Below are 18644 nucleotides of genomic sequence, written 5' to 3'. Positions count from 1 at the left end.
CCCCTTGCCTTTGGAGATGTGTAGAGTAAGAAATTACTGCGGCTGAGGTCAAAGAGGTTGTTGCCTATTTTCTCCTCTAGGGTTTTGATGGTTTCCTGTCTCACATTCAGGTCTTTCATCCGTTTTGAGTTTATCTTTGTGTATGGTGTAAGAAAGTGGTCTAGTTTCAGTCTTCCGCATGTTGCTATCTGGTTCTCCCAGCACCATTTGCTAAAGAGACTGTCTTTTTTCCATTGGATGTTCTTTCCTGCTTTGTCAAAGATTAGCTGGTCATACATTTCTGGGTTCTCTATTCCATTGGTTTATGTGTCTGTTTTTGTACCAATACCATACTGTCTTAATGATTACAACTTTGTAATAGAGGCTTAAGTCTGGGATTGTGATGCCTCCTGCTTTGGTTTTCTTCTTCAATATTGCTTTGCTATTCGGGGTCTTTTCTGGTTCCATACAAATTTTAAGATTGTTTGTTCAAGTTTGAGAAGAATGCCTGTGCAATTTTGATTGGAATTGCATTGAATGTGTAGATTGCTTTGGGTGGTATTGACATTTTAACAATATTTATTCTTCCAGTCTATGAGCATGGAATGTTTTTCCATTTCTTTGTGTCTTCAATCTCCTTCATAAGTTTTCTATAGTTTTCAGCATATGCATCTTTTACATCTTCAGTTAGGTTTATTCCTAGGTATTTTATGGTTCTTGGTGCAATTGTATATGGGATCAGTTTATTTCTCTTTCTGTTGCTTCATGATTAGTGTATAAAAATGCAACAGATAAAAAAAAAATTAAAAAAAAAAAGGGGCGCCTGGGTGGTGCAGTCGGTTAAGCGTCCGACTTCAGCCAGGTCACGATCTCGCGGTCCGTGAGTTCGAGCCCTGCGTCAGGCTCCGGGCTGATGGCTCGGAGCCTGGAGCCTGTTTCCGATTCTGTGTCTCCCTCTCTCTCTGCCCCTCCCCTGTTCATGCTCTGTCTCTCTCTGTCCCAAAAATAAATAAAATAAAAAAACGTTGGAAAAAAAAATTAAAAAAAAAATAAAAATGCAACAGATTTCTGTACATTGATTTTGTACCCTGAAACTTTGCTGAATTAATCTGTCAGTTCTAGCAGTCTTTTGGTGGATTCTGTTGGGTTTTCCATATAGAGTAACATGTGTCTGCGAAAAGTGAAAGTTTGAATTCATCTTTGCCAATTTTGATGCCTTTGATTTCACTTTGTTGTCTGATTGCTGATGCTAGGACTTCCGACACTATGTTAAACAATAGTGGTGAGAGTGGACATCCCTGTCGTATTCCTGATCTCAGGGGGAAAGCTCTCAGTTTTTCCCCATTGAGGATGATATTAACTGTGGGATTTTAATATATAGCTTTTATGATGTTTAACTGTGTGTCTTCTATTCCGACTTTCTTGAGGGTTTTTATTAAGAAAGGATGCTGTACTTTGTCAAATGCTTTTTCTTCATCTATTGACAGAATCATATGGTTATTATCCTTTCTTTTATGAATATGAAGTATCACATTGATTTGCAAATATTGAACCAGCCCTGCAGCCCAGGAATAAATCCCACTTGATCATGATGAATAATTCTTTCTATATGCTCTTGAATTTGATTTGCTAGTATCTTGTTGAAAATTTTTGCATCATTGTTCATCAGGGATATTGGCCTATAGTGCTCTTTTTTTGTTGGGTCTCTGCCTGCTTTGGGAATCAAAGTACTACTGGCTTCATAGAATGAGTCTGGAAGTTTTCCTTCCATTTCTATGTTTTAGAACAGCTTGAGAAGGATAGGTATTAACTCTGCTTTACATGTCTGGTAAAATTTCCCAGAGAAGCAGTCTGGTCCAGGACTCTTTAGTTGTTGGAAATTTTTGATAACTGATTCAATTTCTTCACTAGTTTTGGGTCTGTTCAAATTTTCTATTTCTTTCCGTTTGAGTTTTGGTAGTGTGTGGGTATTTAGGAATTTGTCCATTTCTTCCAGGTTGTCCAGTTTGTTGGCATATAATTTTTCTTAGTATTCCATGATAAATGCTTGTATTTCTGAAGGATTGGTTGTAATAAGTCCATTTTCATTCATGATTTTATCTGTTTGGGTCCTCTTTCTTTTCTTTTTGAGAAGCCTGGCTAGAGGTTTATCAATTTTGTTTATTTTTCAAAAAACCAACTCTTAGTTTCATTGATCTGTTCTGACTTTTTTTTGTTTTTTGGATTCTATATTGTTTATTTCTGCTCTGATTTTTATTATTTCTCTTCTTCTGCTGGGTTTGGGGTGTCTTTGCTATTCTTCTCTTTCCTTTAGGTGTGCTGTTAGATTTTGTATTTCGGATTTTTCTTGTTTCTTGAGATAGGCCTGGATTGCAATGTATTTTCCTCCCAGGACTGCCTTCGCTGCATCCCAAAGGGGTTGGATTGTTGTGTTTTCATTTTCATTTGTTTTGATATATTTTTTAAATTTCTTCTTTAATTGCCTGGTTGACCCATTCGTTCTTTAGTAGGATGTTCTTTAACCTCCATGGATTTGGAGGTTTTCTAAACTTTTTCCTGTGGTTGATTTCATGTTTCATAACATTGTGATATGAAAGTGTGCATAGTATGATCTCAGTTCTTTTATATTTATTGAGGGCTGTTTTATGACCCAGTATATGATCTATCTTGGAGAATGTTCCATGTGCACTCCAGAAGAAAGTATATTCTGCTGCTTTAGGATGCAGAGTTCTAAATGTATCTGTTAAGTCCATCTGGTCCAGTGTATCATTCACAGCTATTGTTTCTTTACTGGTTTTCTGTCTAGATGATCTGTCCATTGATGTAAGTGGAGTATTAAGGTCCCCTGTAGTTACCACATTCTTACCAATAAGATTGCTTACATTTGTGATTGTTTTATATATTTGGGTGCTTCCAAATTCAGTGCATAGACATTTATAATTGTTAGCTCTTCCTGGTGGATAGACCCCATAATTATTATATAATGCCCTTCTCCATCCCTTGTTACAACCTTTCATTTAAAGTCTAGTTTGTCTGATACAAGTATGGCTACTCCAGCTTTTTTTTGACTTCCAGTAGCATGATAGATAGTTCTCCGTCCCCTCACTTTCAATCTGAAGGTGTCTTCAGGTCTAAAATTGGTCTCTTGTAGACAGCAAATAGATGGGTCTTGTTTTTTTAATCTATTCTGATACCCTGTGTCTTTTGATTGGAGTATTTAGTCCATTTACATTCAGTGTATTATTGAAATATATGGGTTTAGAGTCATTGTGTTATCTGTAGGTTTCATGCTTGTAGTGCTATTTCTGGTACTTTATGGCCCTTGCAACATTTCACTCATAGAGTAGGATCTCTTGTAGGGCTGGTTTAATGGTGACGAATTCCTTCAGTTTTTGTTTGTTTGGGAAAACCTTTATCTCTCCCTCTATTCTAAATTACAGGCTTGCTGGATAAAGGATTCTTGGCTGCATATTTTTCCTGTTCTTCACATTGAAGATTTCTTGCCACTCCTTTTTGGCCTGCCAAGTTTCAGTAGATAGGTCTGCTACTACCCTTATGTGTGGACCCTTGTAGGATAAGGCCCATTTGTCCCTAGCTTCTTTCAGAATTCTCTCTTTATCCTTGTATTTTGCCAGTTTCACTATGATGAGATGTGCAAAAGATCAGTTCAGTTACGTCTGAAGGGAGTTCTCTGTGCCTCTTGGATTTCAATGTCTGTTTCCTTCCCCAGATTGGGGAAGTTCTCAGCTATGATTTGTTCAAGTACACCTTCAGCCCCTTTCTCTCTTCTTCTGGAATTCCTGTGATACGGATATTGTTCTGTTTGATTGAATCACTTAGTTCTCTAATTCTCCCCGTGTGATCCAGGATTTTTTTCTCTTTTTTTCAGCTTCCTCTTTTTACATAATTTTATCTTCTAATTTACCTTTTCTCCCCTCTGCCTCTTCAATCTGTGCTATGGCTACCTCCATTTTATTTTGCACCTCATTTATACCATTTTTTAATTCATCTTTACTATTTTTTAGTTCCTTGATCTCTGTAGCAATAGATTCTCTGCTGTCTTCTATGCTTTTTCAAGCCCAGCGATTAATTTTATGACTATTATTCTAAATTCTTATTTAGTTATATTGCTTATATCTTTTTTTTTTTAATTTTTTTTTCAACGTTTATTTATTTTTGGGACAGAGAGAGACAGAGCATGAACGGGGGAGGGGCAGAGAGAGAGGGAGACACAGAATCGGAAACAGGCTCCAGGCTCCGAGCCATCAGCCCAGAGCCTGACGCGGGGCTCGAACTCACGGACCGCGAGATCGTGACCTGGCTGAAGTCGGACGCCCAACCGACTGCGCCACCCAGGCGCCCCTGCTTGTATCTGTTTTGATCATTTCTTTAGCTGTCATTTCTTCCTGGAATTTCTTTTGAGAAGAACTCTTCTGTTTCGTCATTTTTGCTAGTTCTCTGTCCCTTATGTATTTTAAATGCTTGTTATGTGCTCTGCACCTGAGAGCACTGCTATATTAAAGGGAGGTCATATACTGTCCAAAGCCTGGCCCTTCAGGAGATGTTTATTAGAGAGGGTTACTTGCTGTCTGTTGTTGTGATTTGGTTATTTTATTTCCCTAATCATAGTGATGTTTTGGACCTCCCAGCAGGCGTGCTTTGATTTGTTCCTTGAAGTAGCCCTGGAAAGAAAGAAAAACAGACAAACATAAAACAAAAACACGCAGACACACAAACAAAAAAAAAAAAAGGAAAAAAAAAAACAACAAGAAACAAAAGCAAAAAAACAGAAACACCAGCTACATGTAAAGAACAGGGTGGAGGTGGTGCTGATGGGAAGAGCACATACAAAGAGAGAAATGACAGGAATGGGGGCGGGGGGGGGAGAAAAAATAAACACTGACAAGGCAGAGAGACTAAACGGCTTAATCCAGAGAGAGAGAGAAAGAAAAATAAAGGAGATGGGGAAAAAGAAAAGAAGATAAAGTTGTCCAGACAGAGAAACTATATGGCTTAATTCTTCCAGCGAGAGAGAGAGAGAAAGGAAAGGAGGTGTAGAACATGTATCAAGAGAATGGATTAAATATGTCTGCTTAAACAAACCAACAACCAGAGTAACCAGACTAGTGGAGGAAAGAGATAAGAAGGAGAAATGGAGGGCAGACTACATCTACATAACAAGAAGTGTCCTAGAATTAATCCAAGCAGTGCACCAGCCCTGGTCTGGAGGAGGGGGCTGTCTGGTCCCTCAGTATCTATCCCGCTCCAGTGGATTCGCCGTTACCCTGAGCGGAGGGGCGTGGTTTGGTGTAGGCTGGTCCCGCCTCCACTGTGGGCCCCGCCTTGGTGGTGGTAGTGGTGGTGGGGAGAAAAATGGCAACCCCCCCAGTCTCTTCTCCACGATCCGGTGGACTCTGTTCCAGCCGTCCTCACTGTGCTGTGGGTGCAGATGGGGTGGTCTGTCTCACTCTGCTGACTCCCGCATCCTGGAGCTTCCCTGGGATTCAAACTCCCACTCCGTCCGCCCCCCCCCCCCCCCCCCCCCCCGTACTGGGGAAGCACAGCTCCAGGCCACCTGATAGGTGGTCCCCAGGGAGGGGATCGCTTTCTCCTACTGCCGACTGCGCCCCTGACTAGCCACCGAGCCCAGAGCTGGCTCCCCTCCTGCCCAGGTGTGCAGACAGGGCAGCCGACCCCAGTCTGGACAAAGCTCCACAGTTAGAGATTGGATCTTTTTCTGTCCTAGTCCGAGGTTTTTCTCTTGTCCAGATACAATCCTATGCTTCCCCAACAGCTCTTTCTCTTCCCTTTGTCTCTATGCAGAAGGGGATCCCTTCCCTACATTCGTTTTCTCTCTCCCAGTTCACAGTCATGCACCAGTGGCCAGTCAGGTTGTCCCGGTGTATCCCTGGTAGCGACTCAGTCTCTTTTCCTCCAAGATTCTTGGGGTTCAAAGTCCTTTGGCTTCAACCTTCTTTGTTTAAGAGACACGGGAAGTTCAGATACCCCTACTTCTCTGCCGTGTTGGCCCCTCCTCCTCTGTTTGACTTCTACTAGCGCTGATGAGAAGTCATCTGTTACTCCAACTCATATTCTTTTGAAAGTAATTTGTCCTTTTACTCTGGTTGCTTGTAGGATTTTGTGTTTTTCTGTAGTTTGCTTTAAATTCCCAAGGTTCTATCTGTTGTGAATTTCTTTTTATTTATCGTGCTTGGGATTTACCGAACCTTAAATCTGTGGATTAGTGCTTTTATCGATTTTGGAAAATTTTCAACTATTGTTTGCTCAACTCTGTCCTGCGTGTTCTCACTCTTCTCACCTGTGGCCTTAGATCAAATGGACAGTAGACCTTCTTACTATTTCCTCCTCATTGCTTGACTTATTTATTATGTTTTGTGTATTTTTTTCCATGCTGAATTATGGGTTATTTCTTCTGGTTTATTTGCCAGTCCACTAACTTTCTCTTCTGTGATGACCAGTCTGCTGTGAAAGATGACCACTGCAGCTTTCATTTCAATTATTGTATTTTTCATCTTTAGCATCAGTATGATGATTTTGTCAAATGTTACTTTTTTATAATTCTTTATTCTTTGTAGTTTAAAAAAGTCTAACTTTTATTTATTTAAATAGTGAACTTAATTGTTTTAAAATATGGTTATGGTATTTCCAGTGTTCAGAATGTAAGTAAGTTTGTTGCTGTTGCCTGTTGTTTTTCTGGAACTCATGTTGTTTTTGTTCTTTGATGATTGATTACCATTGGCTGGTCATTCACTGACCTTCAAAAATGATCTCTAGGCTTTCCTAGAAACCTAGGATGAATGTATCCTTCTGCAGTGAAGTTTTTCATTTGTTTCTACACAAATTTGAGGGAACTACCAGTTGAGAACCACCTCAAGTCAGTTCACAACGAGATGTCCCCTCGTCAACCCAGGCTTCAACTACTTGGATGGCAAACTCATATGAAGGCTGGTCTTTAGTCACTAGTGTTATGGGGTCTTCTTTATCCTCTCCTTTCTTTTAACTTTTCATTTACTGCTCTTCTCATCACCAAGACATCCCTGAGTCTATTTCTCCTTCAAAAACTATTTAGTTTTTTGGGGTCCCTGCTCAGTATTGACAGAATTGCTTTTAAGTTTTACCACCTAGAATTTCACGAGCCTTAACTTTTGTTCTCTTTCTCCCATAAAGCCTCTGAAGTCCAAGTGAGTAGCACTGACAGATGCCTTTAGTAGGCAAGCAGCTTTGATCCTGATACCTAAAACTCTGTTACAGACTTTTATCCAAAAAGTAGCCTGGAAGCTCCCCAGGGTTTGTTTTTTTGTTCTTTGTTTTTGTTTTTTTTGTCTCCTCAGTGATTTATTTTTCTGTGTTTTTCCCTCGACATTTTTCATTGTTTTTGGTGGGAGAGTTGTGCCACAAAATTCAGCATTCCAGATAAGAAACCATAAACTTTTCTACCCTTCTAATGGAATCTTGCTCCAAAATATGAGCAAATAACCAATGACCACCAGGAAAAATATGAAATGATACAGAGAATATGAAAGATAGGGACCAATATAAACAATAAGAAAAAGTAGAAACAAATTATGCAATGAAAAAAAAATCACCTCTCTCCTGCTGTCATTACCAGACAGAGAGATAAGATAACCCATAAAACAAAAACAGTGCTATTTAAAAAGAATATTTAGGGAAACCTGGGTGCCTCAGTTGGTCAAGCATCCAACTTCAGCTCAGGTCATGATCTTGCAGTTCATGAGTTCAAGCCCCACATCAGGCTGTGTGCTGACAGTATTGAGCCTGGAACCTGCTTCAGATTCTGTGTCTCCCTCTCTCTCTGCCCCTCCCACTTCACGCTGTATCTCTCTCAAAAATAAACATAAAATTTTTCTTAAATAAAAAGAATATTTAAAGATAAAAATGTGCTTATGAGTACTAAAAATACTATTAATGAAAGTGAAAAAGTCCTATAAAAAATTCAGAAGTAAAATGGAGAAAACCTTTCATAAAGTAAAGCAAAAATACAAAAGATAGAAAATAGGAGACAGAGACAAGGTAAGAAAATTAGAGAATTGGAGAGGGTCTAAGATAGCAATGTAGGAAGACCCTGAATTCACTTCCCCTGTGGACACACCAAATCTGTACCTATTTACATAGCAATTCTTTCTGAAGAACTGAGAGCTGATTGAACAGCTTCTACACAATAAAAAATGGAAAGACCACATAGAAAAAGGCAAAAGGGATGGAGACACAGTGGTGAAGGGAATACTCACCCCCGATACTGTGAACTGCATTTGGAAGAGACAGAACTGAGGCACCAGGAGCAAATTCATTTGCCCTGGGGAGTAGATAAAAGCCATGATTTAAAGGGCAAGTAGACTATAAAGGAACTAGACCTAGAACCTTGATAAACAGCAGGGAAGCTGCTGAAACTCCCTGGGCTGCAGGGGCTGGTGAACACCACTGCTTACATTCACCTTCCACCTTGACTGTGCAAATGGGAGCAGGGTCTGGGTGCCACAGCTGGCTGCCATTTCAGTGAGCCTGGGGCTCCTGCCCATACCAGCACTAAACACTCTGGGCACAGAAAAAAATTTGTGGTTTAAAAGAGCAAGTAGAATATAAAGGATCCATTACCCATTGAGAGATGTCCAGAGAGCTGCTGGAACTCTCTCCAGTTAGAGGGTTGGTGAGCACCACGGCTGATGTTCCCCTTCCACCTTGATAGCTTGGATGGGAACAGAGACCAGGTGACTTAGCTGGCCTACCACCTCAGTAATCCTAAGCCCCTAGTTCACACCAGCTTCAGCCATCCCATCAAGATGGTCTCAGCACAGCACACACCAGGACACCCCTGGTCAGCACTCACTAAAGCTCCAGCCTTTGTGTCAAGGTGACAAAGGTGCAAACCATTCTGGAACATTACAGGCCAACTTCAGTTCCAAATACATGCCAGGGCACTCCCTGCATGGAGTGCACCAGAATCCCTCGGACTGCACCCACCTCAGCACCAGCCATCATGGGACACCCCAGCTTGCACCCACTTTAGCTTCTTCACCTGTCCTGTCAGGGTACCCTCCGTATGGAGAGCCCTGGGACCATCCGGCTTGCACCTACTTCAGCTTCATCTGTCCTGCCAAGGGACTCTCTTGGTGGAAAACCCTGGAACTCCTTTCACCCATGCTTACCCTGGGCTATCCTACCATGGCAACCCCAGCATGGAGTGCACCAGGACCCCCAACCCAAGCCAACCAGCCAGCCAACATCACTGGGCACATACAGTCTACGTAAGGAACAACCACACACAAAATCAGTCCCTCAAGTTTAAAGGAGGTAAGAATCCATTCCATCTGATTCATAGAAACAGAGTCAAGCAAAATGAGACAGAAGCATATGCTCCAAACAAAAGAATAAGACAAAACCTCTGTGGGTGGGGAGGAATTGAAAGAAATACAGATAAGCAATCTACCTAATAGATCGCAGAGTAAAGGTGCTCACCTGACTGAAGAGAACAGTGGATGATTCAGTGAGAACTTCATAAAACAGAAGATACGAAAAATCATTCAGAGTTGAAACAGTAGGGGCGCCTGGGTGGCGCAGTCGGTTAAGCGTCGGACTTCAGCCAGGTCACGATCTCGCGGTCCGTGAGTTCGAGCCCCGCGTCAGGCTCTGGGCTGATGGCTCGGAGCCTGGAGCCTGTTTCCGATTCTGTGTCTCTCTCTCTCTCTGCCCCTCCCCCGTTCATGCTCTGTCTCTCTCTGTCCCAAAAATAAATTAAAAACGTTGAAAAAAACAAACAAACAAACAGAGTTGAAACAGTAACTGAAATGAAAAATACAGTATGGGAAATCAGAACATTAGATGGAGAAGAATACATCAGTGCTCTAGAAGAAAGGGTGAAGTGCCTGAGCTGAACAGAAAAAAAAAATTAGAAATTAGGTTGAAAACAATGAGGATAGATAAGAGGATCTCTGGGACAACATCAAACATATCAACATTCACATTATAAGGGTTCCAGATGAGAAGAAAGGGGCAGAAAACATACTTGAAGAAAAATAGCTGAGAACTTCCTTAATCTGGTGAACAAAACAGACATTCAGGTTCAGGAAACAGGTCCAAACAAGTTGAACCCGAGAAAGTCCATAGCAAGATATATAATCATGAAAATGTCAAAGATGAAACATAAAGAGATAATTTTAAAAGCAGCAAGAGAGAAGCAACTAGTTGCATACATGGGAAACCCCATAAGGTTGTAAACTGATTTATCAGCAAAAACTTGGCAGGTAGGAAGGGACTGATACATTTGAAGTGCTTAAAGGAAAAAAAAACCCTACAACCAAGAATGTCTGGCAAATTTAATGTTCAGAGTTAAAGAGGGTAAAGAGTTTCTCAAACAAAAATTAAAAGTGTTCATCCCATTAAGTGAGCCTTACAAAAACTGTTAAAGAGACTTCTGTAAGCAGAAATGGCCATAATTAGAAGAAAATTATGAAAGGAAAAAATTTCATGAGTAAAGCAATCATATAGTAAAGGTAATACAGTACTCATTTCCAAAGCTAGTATTAAAATTAAAATAAAAAAGTAGTAAATTCAATTACATCTAAAATTAGAGGACTCACATGCTGAAAGATGAAACATCCAACAACCTATATGTGAAATGTGGAGGGAGGAGTAAAAATAAAATTCTTTTAAAATATGTTCAGGGGCATCTGACTGGCTCAGTCAGTTGAGCATCCGACTCTTGATTTTGGCTCAGGTCATGATTCCAGGGTCATGGGAACGAGCCCCATGTCGGGCTCTGTGCTGAGCATGGAGCCTGATTAAGATTCTCACTCTCTTTTTCTCTCCCTCCCTCCTTCTCCCTCTGCCCCACCCCTGTTCACATCTCTCTCTCTAAAATAGAAAGAAAAAAAGAAAAGAAAGGAAGAAAAGAAAAAGAAAGAAAGAAAAGAAAGAAGTATTCAAACTTAAGTGACCATCAATTTAACATAGACTGTATATGCTTAAGGTGTATGTATGAATGTGTTGGTAACCACAAACCAAAAACCTATAACAGATGCAAGAAAAGTAAAGAGAAAGGAAGCCAAACATAACATGAAAGAAATTAATCACAAGGAAAGAGAGCAGGAAAAGGGAACACAGAAGAACTACAAAAGCAACCAGAGTCCATTTTTTTAATGGAAATAAGCACATATATGCCTATCAATAATTACTTTAAATGTAAATTGACTAAATGCTCTAACCAAAAGGTGTGGGGTGATGGAATGGATGGAAAACAACATCTATCTATATGTTGCCTATAAGAGACTCACTTTTGACCTAAAGATACATACACGTTGAAAGGAATTGGGATGGAAAAAGATATTCTATGGAATGCAAGTGAAAACAAAAGCCAGGCATACTTTTATCAGACAAAATAGACCTTGAAATAAAACTGTAACAGACAAATAAGGGCATTAACTAATGATAAAGTGATTAATTCAGCAAGAAGATGTAACAATTGTAAATATCTTGGCGCCCAACACTGAAGTACCTAAATGCATAAAGCAAATATCACAGACACAGAGAAGGAAGCTGAAAGTCATACCATAATAGTAGAGAACTTTAACACCCATTTATATCAATGAACAGATCATCTGAGCAGAGAATCAGTAAAGAAACAGTGTCTTTAAATGACATATTAGACCGGATGAATTTAACAGATATCTACAGAACATTCTGTCCTCAAACAGCAGAATACACATTTTTTTTCAAGTGCACATGGAAGAGTCTCCATGATAGATTACATGTTAAGACACAAAAGAAGTCTCAATAAACTTAAGAAGATTGAAATTATATCAAGCATCTTTTCTGACCACAATGGTATGAAAGTAGAACTAAGTCACAAGAAAAAAAGTGCATAATAATGTGGAGGGTAAACAACATGCTACTAAACAACCAGTAGTTCAATAAAGAAATCAAAGGGGTATTTTAAAAATACATGGAGATAAATGAAAATGAAAACACCATGGTCCCAAATCTTTGAGAACCAGCAAAAATTTTGAAGAGGAAAATTTATAAGAATACATGTCTACATCAAGAAACAAAAAGATTCTGAAACAATCTAATCTTACATGTAAAGTAACTATAAAAAGAGCAAAGAAATCCCAAAGTCAGTAGAAGAAAAGAAATAATAAAGATTAGAGCAGACATAAATGAGAAACTAAAAATACCATAGAAAAGATCAATGAAACCAAGAACTGGTTCTTTGAAAAGATAAACAAGGTTGATAAACTTTTAGCCAGACTCATCAAAAGAGAGAGAGAGAGGGAACGAACCCATATAAATAAAATCTGAAATGAAAGAGGGGAATCTATAACAAATGATACCACAGAAATACAAAAGATTATAAGAGACTGGGATGAAAAATTATATGCCAACAAACTGGACAGCCTGGAAGAAGTGGATAAATTCCTGTAAATATACAATCTTTCAAAACTAAACAGGAAGAAATAGAAAATCTGAACAGACTGATTACTAGTAATGAAATTGAATCAGTAATCAAAAATCTCCCAACAAAAAAAGTCTAGGACCAGATAGATTCACAGATGAATTCTAGCGAACATTTAAAGAAGAGTTAATACTTATTCTTTTCTTTTCATTCATTCTGTAGATTTATCACCATAAGTGGGATTTCTTCTGGGGATGCAAGAATGGCTCAATATGCACAAAACAATGTGACACACCACATTAACAAATTGAAAGATAAAAACCGTATGATCATCTCAATAGATGTAGGAAAAGGTGTTGACAAAATTTAATGTCCATTTATGATTTAAAAAAAAACCCTCTAAATGAAGTGAGTTTAGGGGGAATAACCTCAACATAAAAAAGACCATATAGGATAAACACACAGCTAACAGTATAGTCAATGGTGAAAAACTGAGAGCTTTTCCTCTAAGATTAGCAACAAGACAAGGATGTCCATTCTTCCCCACTTTTTTTGGGACTTTATATATATTTTTTATTAAAAAAAATTTTTTTTAACGTTTATTTTTGAGACAGAGACTGAGCATGAACGTGGGAGGGTCAGAGAGAGAGGGAGACACAGAATCTGAAACAGGCTCCAGGCTCTGAGCGGTCAGCACAGAGCCCAATGCGGGGCTCGAACTCACGGACCGCGAGATCGTGACCTGAGCCGAAGTCGGCCACTTAACCGACTGAGCCACCCAGGCGCCCCTATATATATATTTTAAAATTTACATCTAAGTTAGCATATAGTGCAACAGTGATTTCAGGAGTAGATTCCTTAATACACTTACCCATTTAGCCCATACCCCCTCCAACAACCCCTCCAGTAACCCTCTGTTATCCATATTTAAGAGTCTATTATGTTTTATCCCCCTCCCTATTATGTTTTATAATATTTTTATATTATTTTTGCTTCCTTTCCCTTTGTTCATCTGTTCTGTGTCTTAAAGTACTCCTACGAGTAGAGACATATATTTGTCTTTCTCTAATTTCGCTTAGCATAATACCCTCTAGTTCCATCCATGTAGTTGCAAATGGCAAGATTTCATTCTTTTTGAATGTCGAGTAATATTCCATTGTATATATACACCACATCTTCTTTATCCATTCATCCATCGATGGACATTTGGGCTCTTCCCATACTTTGGCTATTGTTGATAGTGCTTCTGTAAACATTGGGGTGCATGTGCCCCTTCAAAACAGCATACCTGTATCCCTTGGATAAATACCTAGTAGTGCAATTGCTGGGTCATAGGGTAGTTCTATTTATAATTTTTTGAGGAACCTCCATACTGTTTTCCAGAGTGGCTGCATCAGTTTGCATTCCCACCAGCAGTGTGAAAGAGATCCTCTTTCTCTGCATCCTTGCCAACATCTTTGTTGCCTGAGTTGTTAATGTTAGCCATTCTGACAGGTGTAAGGTGGTATCTCGTTTTGATTTGTATTTCCCTGCTGATGAGTGACGTTGAGCATTTTCTCATGTGTTGGTTGGCCATCTGGATGTCTTCTTTGGAGAAGTATCTATTCATGTCTTTTGCCCGTTTCTTCACTGGGTTATTTTTTGGGTGTTGAGTTTGATGAGTTCTTTATAGATTTTGGATACTAACCCTTTATCTGATATGTCATTTGCAAATATCTTCTCCCATTCCATTGGTTGCCTTCTGGTTTAGCTAATTGTTTCCTTTGCTGTGCAGAAGCTTTTTATTTTGACGAGGTCCCAATAGTTCACTTTTGCTTTTGTTTCCCTTGCCTCTGGAGACATGTTGAGTAAGGAGTTGATGTGGCTGCGGTCAAAGGGGTTTTTGTCTGCTTTCTCCTCCAGGATTTTGATGGTTTCCTGTTTCACATTCAGGTCCTTCATCCATTTTATTTTTGTGTATGGTGTAAGAACGTGGTCCGGGTTCATTTTTCTGCATGTTGCTGTCCAGTTTTCCCAGCACTGCTTGCTAAAGAGACTGTCTTTATTCCATTGGATATTCTTTCCTGCTTTGCCAAAGATTAGTTGGCTATACATTTGTGGGCCTTTGTGGCCACTGATTTGAGTGTCTGTTTTTGTGCCAGTACCATACTGTCTTGATGATTACAGCTTTTGTAATACAGCTTAAAGTCCGGGATGGTGATGCCTCCTGCTTTAGTTTTCTTTTTCAAGATTGCTTTGGCTATTCAGGGTCTTTTCTGGTTCCATACAAATTTTAGGATTGTTTGTTCTAGCTCTGTGAAGAATGCTGGTGTTATTTTGATTGGTGTTGCATTGAATATGTAGATTGCTTTGGTAGTATTGACATTTTAACAATATTTGTTCTTCCTATCCAGGAGCATGGAGTATTTTTCCATTCTTTTGTGTCTTCAATTTCTTTCATAAGCTTTCTCTAGTTTTCAGTGTATAGATTCTTCACCTCTTTGGTTAGATTTATTCCTAGGTATTTTATGGTTTTTTGGTGCAATTGTAAATGGGATTGATTCCTTGATTTCTCCTTCTGTTGCTTCATTGTTGGTGTATAGGAATGCAACCAATTTCTGTGCATTAATTTTATATCTTGAGACTTTCATGTCGTGTGAAGAGTGAAAGTTTGACTTCCTCCTGGCCAACTTAAATGCCTTTTATTTCTTTGTGTTGTCTGATTGCTGAGGCTAAGACTTCCAATATTACGTTGAATAACAGTGGCGAGAGTGGACATCCCTGTCTTGTTCCTGACTTTAGGGGGAAAGCTCTCGGTTTTTCCCCATTGAGGATGAAATTAGCATTGGGTCTTTCATATATGGCTTTTATGATCCTGAGATATGATCCTTCTATCCTTACTTTCTTGAGGGTTTTTATCAAGAAAGGATGCTGTATTTTGTCAAATGCTTTCTTTGCATCTATTGAGAGGATCATGTGGTTCTTGTCCTTTCTTTTGTTGATATGATGAATCACATTGTTTTGCGGACATTGAACCAGCCCTGCATTCCAGGTACAAATCGCACTTGGTCATGGTGAATAATTGTTTAAATGTATTGTTGGCACCGGTTGGCTAATATCTTGTTGAGGATTTTTGCATCCATGTTCATCAGGGAAATTGGTCTATCTATAGTTCCCCTTTTTAGTGGAGTCTTTGCCTGGTTTTGGAATCAAGGTAATGTGGGCTTCACAGAGTTTGGAAGTTTTCCTTCCATTTCTATTTTTTGGAACAGCTTCAAGAGAATAGGTGTTAACTCTTCCTTAAATGTTTGGTAGAATCCCCCTGGAAAGCCATCTGGCCTGGAGTCTTGTTTTATGGGAGATTTTTGATTACTAATTTGATTGCTTTACTGGTTATGGGTCTATTCAAATTTTCTATTTATTCCTGTTTCAGTTTTGTTAGTTTATATGTTTCTAGGAATTTGTCCATTTCTTCCAGATTGCCCATTTTATTGGTGTATAATTTCTCATAATATTCTCTTATTATTGTTTTTATTTCTGCTGTGTTGGTTGTGAGCTCTCCTCTTTCATTCTTGATTTTATTTATTTGGGTCCTTTTTCCTTTTGATCAAACTGGCTAGTGGTTTTTATCAATTTTGTTAATTCTTTCAAAAGAATTAACAACCAGCTTCTGGTTTCATTGAGCTGTTCTACTGGGTTTTTTTTTGGTTTTGATAGCATTTATTTCTGCTCGGATCTTTATTATTTCCTGTCTTCTGATGGTTTGGGGTTTATTTGCTGTTCTTTTTCCAGCTCTTTAAGGTGTAAGGTTAGGTTGTGTATCTGAGACCTTTCTTCCTTCTGTAGGAAGGCCTGGATTGCTATATACTTGCCTCTTATGACTGCCTTTGATGCATCCCAGAGGTTTGGGGCTATGGCATTATCATTTTCATTGGCTTCCATGTACTTTTAATTTCCTCTTTAACTTCTTGGTTAGCCCATTCATTCTTTAGTAGGATGTTCTTAGTCTCCAAGTATTTGTTACCATTCCAAATTTTTTCTTGTGGTTGATTTCCAGTTTCATAAGTGTTGTGGTCTGAAAATATGCATGGTATGATCTCAATCTTTTTGTACTTGTTGAGGGCAGATTTGTGTCCCAGGATGTGATCTGTTCTGGAGAATGTTCCATGTGCACTAGAGAAGAATGTATATTCTGCTGCTTTAGGATGAAGTGTTCTGAATATATCTGTTAAGTCCATCTGATCCAGTGTGTCATTCAAAGCCATTGTTTCCTTGTTGATTTTCTGATTATATGATCTGTCCATTGCTCTAAGTGGGGTGTTGAAGTTGCCTACTATGATGGTATTATTATCAATGAGTTCCTTGATGTTTGTGATTAATTGATTTATATACTTGGGTTCCACCACATTTGGAGCATAAATGTTTACAATTGTTAGGTCTTCTTGGTGGATAGACCCCTTAATTATGATATAATGCCCTTAGTCATCTCTTGTTACAGTCTTTAAAGTCTAGATTGTCTGATATAATTATGGCTACTCTGGCTTTCTTTTGTCAACCATTAGCATGATAAATGGTTCTCTATCCCCTTACTTTCAATATGAAGGTGTCTTTAGGTCTAAAGTGGGTCTCTTGTAAACAGCATATAGATGGATCTTGTTTTCTTATCCATTCTTTTACCCTTTGTCTTTTGATTGGAGCACTTAGTCCATTGATGTTTAAAATGAGTACTGAAAGATAAGAATTTATTGCCATTATGTTTCTTGTAGAGCTGGAGTGTCTCGTGGTGTTCTCTGGTCCTTTCTGGTCTTTGTTCCTTTTGGTATCCTATCTATCTATCTATCTATCTATCTATATTTATTTTTTCATCTTTTCTCCCCTCAGAGAGTCCCCCTTAAAATTTCTTGCAGGGCTGGTTTAGTGGTCACGGACTCCTTTAATTTTTGTCTGGGAAACTTCTAATCTCTCCTATTTTGAGTGACATCCTTGCTGGATAAAGAATTCTTAGCTGCATATTTTTCCCAAATCAGTACATTGGATATATCCTGCCACTCCTTTCTGGCCTGCCAAGTTTCTGTGGATAGGTCTGCTGCAAACCTGATCTGTCTTTCCTTGTAGGTTAAGTAATGTTTTTCCCTTGCTGCTTTCATGATTCTTTCCTTGCCTGAGTAAATGTGAATTTGACTCTGATATGCCTTGTTGGTGGTCCGTTTTTGTTGAATGTAATGGGAGTCCTCTGTGCTTCCTGGATTCTGATTTCTGTGTCTTTTCCTAGATTAGGAAAGTTTTCCACTATGATTTGCTCATATAACCCTTCTACCCCTTTTCCCTCTCTTCATCTTCTGGGACCCCTATGATTCTGATGTTACTCCTTTTTAATGAGTCACTGATTTCTCGAATTCTTAAATCGTGCTCTTTTACCTTAGTCTTCCTCTTTTCTCCTGCTTCATTATTCTCTATAAGTTTGTCCTCTATATAGCTGATTCGCTGTTCTGCCCCATCCATCCTTCCTGCCGTGGCATCCATTCGAGATTGCAGCTCAATTATAGCATTTTTTATTTCATCCTGACTAGCTGTTACTTCTTTTATCACTGCAGAAAGGGATTCTAATCTATTTATGACCCCAGCTAGTATTCTTATTATCGTGATTCTAAATTCTGGTCCAGACATCTTGCTTGTACCTGTGTTGGTTAAGTCCCTGGCTGTCGTTTCTTCCTGCTCATTCTTTTGGGGTAAATTCCTTTGTTTTGTCATTTTGAAGGCAGAAAAGGAATTAATGAGGTCAAAAAAATTAAAATTGAAAAATTAAAAACAACACACACACAAATCAAATAAATGATACTAGATCTTATGTGTGTTTTGGTCTGGATGTTGAAAGGGACTTGATAGATTAGAGAAAAAAGGGCGGGGGGAAAGGAAAACGTTTGAAGATTTGAAAAAAATGAATACAGTGAAATAGAGTAAAATGAAATGATGAAAGTAAAATAGAATTTGAAAAATTTACAAAAGTAAAAAATATAGTAGAAAAAATTAAAAATACTTTAATGAAAATCAAAAATAAATTTTTTCTTTCTGTATTCAAGAAAAAGAAAAGGAAAGAGAAAATTGAATAGATGTACCAGCTAACAGACTGAAATACGATTGAAATTATATTATTTTCCCCTAGAAGTCAAACTGTGAAGCACTTTATGGTCCATAAACTAAGCAGGCAGAAGGACTTGTGGTGTTCCTGAAGAGCAAGGTTGGCCCAGTTGGGCGGGGC

This window comes from Neofelis nebulosa, chromosome 15, assembly GCF_028018385.1.
Source record: "Neofelis nebulosa isolate mNeoNeb1 chromosome 15, mNeoNeb1.pri, whole genome shotgun sequence".
Classification (NCBI taxonomy): domain Eukaryota; kingdom Metazoa; phylum Chordata; class Mammalia; order Carnivora; family Felidae; genus Neofelis; species Neofelis nebulosa.
Note: the sequence above shows the minus strand (reverse complement) of the source record.